Genomic DNA, 2,331 nt, shown 5'->3' on the forward strand with positions numbered 1-2,331 from the left:
AACTGGGTCTAGCCAACCGAGCAGACGCAGGAGGTCCCGTTCAGCTGGACTGCCCCACACCCCCCCACCTGTCCCAGGTGTAGAAGTTCCTGAGTTGGAACCACTTCGACCACAAGGCCGTCAGACAGTGGAACGTTCAGGGGGCTCTGCATGAAAAGGAGAAGGTGGATCCGATCGACCAGTTCCCCGACCAGATGGTTGATACCATTTGGCAGAACGTCTTGTCGCCAGAACTGACCAACAGGCACCAGGATGTGGCCTGGATGGTGGTGAGAAGGGCGCTCCCAGTGCGGTCCTTCCAACACACATGGAATCTCAGCATCACCTCGAGCTGCCTTCAAGGTTGCGGGAATGGGACCGTCGTCCGTCTCCTGGTGGACTGGACCTTCATGCAGAATGTGTGTGGAGAGATGCGTTGGCAGCTGTCCCAGTTCATCCCCAACACCTCGGTAACACAGGACGCTGTGCTCTACGGACTGTTCCCCAGGAGGCACACCGAGACATATATCAACTGCTGCTGGAAGGCCATCAACTCGGTGAAGGAGGCCCTTTGGTCCGCCCGAAACCTGCTGGTCTTCCAGCTGAAGGAGCTGTCCACGACCGAGTGTTGCCGATTGGCACACTCCAAGGTCCAGGAGAACGTGCTGCGGGACGCACTGAGGCGCGTTGCGGCCGACGAAAGGGCCCTATGGGGAAAGAGCACCGTGTAAAGCCATCCCACCTTTTATTATACAGAATGTATTATAAGACATGTACTGTGTGTTGTATTGAAATAATGGGATCATAGTGTGTGCGATATGTTTTGTATTGTTTTGAATTGAAATTGCAAACTTTAACCCTGAACTGTATGTATCATTAAATTTTATGAAATAAAGTATATTTTGAAAATAAATAAAAATTGCTGCTCAACGGCGCTCCTTTGAGCAGCGAGAGACCTGTCCGAAAAATTGACAAAAGTCTTTTTTGCCTGAAAGTGAGTGCGGTTTGATGTGTTGTTGCTCAAAGGCACTCCCTGCTGGTGAGCAGAGGCAAATGCTCGAACAAAACAGCTTTAAGGTTTGAGAAAGGAAAAGCGCCAATATTTTAAGCAAGAAGCAGTCTGTAAAGTGAAGAAAGCGGCCTTGAGCTCAATACCGCTTACTCCGAAAGCACGTTCGTTATTTTGAGCCAGAATTAAACCAACGATTTATGAGTGATTTTGCTTTCAAGTTTTAACCTCGACAAGTTTTCCACGCTACCAGCTGAGCTATTGATTGTTCACCGTGCGCCTTTTGACACTCCCCGACTCGTGGAATCGCGTGGGCATGACCGAGACTGACTCGGTACCTGCTCATACCGCGGCGCTGTGGGAGTGTGAGCACCGACTTACTCTACACACCCTGGGCCAGTGGAGCAATGGAGAACGTGTCTGACCAGAATTCAGAAGTTTGTTGGTTCGATTTCCACCTGGATGGAGAGTTTTTGCAAACTGCCGATTACTTTATGATTTTATACCTTGCAAACTGGCCTACTTGGTAGTGCTGCCTGGAAAGTTATGCATCAAGTGCCTTCTTAGCGCAGCAGATAGCGCGTCAGTCTCATAATCTGAAGGTCCTGAGTTCAATCCTCAGAGAAGGTATCATTGTGCTTTTTATTTCCATCTTTGCTCAAGACCAAAATCAAGAATTTTTGCTTCCTGCAGCACATAAAAAGATTTGCTGCTCCTTGACCTCTCTGTACCATAGCACGCAGTGAAGCTTAAGAAGTACATGGACCATGGGCTCGCTGAAAACTGACACCACTTCTGTTTCTGGACAATTGACCCAAGTCAAAAGGTGAGTGGAGAATGCAACAATCGATCCTGCTATCTCTCACATGCTCAGCGAGCACTCGACTTGAATCGTAGAAAGATTACAGCATGAAAGGAGGCCATTCGGCCCATCAAGACCACACCAGCTCTCTGCAAGAGCAAGCTGAGCTATCAAAAGGAAGCAGCGTCTTTCTCTCTCTTTGGTGATTGTTCACCGTGCACCATTTGACTCGCCCGGACTCATGGAATCGCGTGGGCATGAACGAGACTGACTCGGTAACTGCTCATTCTTCAGCGCCGTGGGACTGTGAGTTACTGTATGCTTTTTGAAAACTGGGCCTGTGGAGCAATGGATAACGTGTGGAGGTTCGATTCCCGTTTGATTCGAAAGTTTCTGCGAATTTGTTTTATTACAAAACATACATTACTGCATAAAATTTAAGAATACACAGAGTTAAAATTAAATTTCACAATTTCGAAGCAATAAAGTACAATACAGATCGTATCTCACGGTATGAACCGTCCAGTTAAAGGGGCCTCAT

The 2,331-nt window shown here is 48.0% G+C and overlaps 1 non-coding gene across 1 annotated transcript; it reads left to right on the top strand.

Moving 5' to 3' along the window:
• Positions 1-1,545: 1,545 nt before the first annotated feature.
• trnam-cau (transfer RNA methionine (anticodon CAU)) lies at positions 1,546-1,618 on the top strand. The gene has a single exon. It is a non-coding gene; the product is annotated as a tRNA-Met (tRNA).
• The last annotated feature ends 713 nt before the right edge of the window (positions 1,619-2,331 follow it).

This window comes from Heptranchias perlo, unplaced genomic scaffold, assembly GCF_035084215.1.
Source record: "Heptranchias perlo isolate sHepPer1 unplaced genomic scaffold, sHepPer1.hap1 HAP1_SCAFFOLD_59, whole genome shotgun sequence".
NCBI classification, from domain to species: Eukaryota; Metazoa; Chordata; class Chondrichthyes; order Hexanchiformes; family Hexanchidae; genus Heptranchias; species Heptranchias perlo.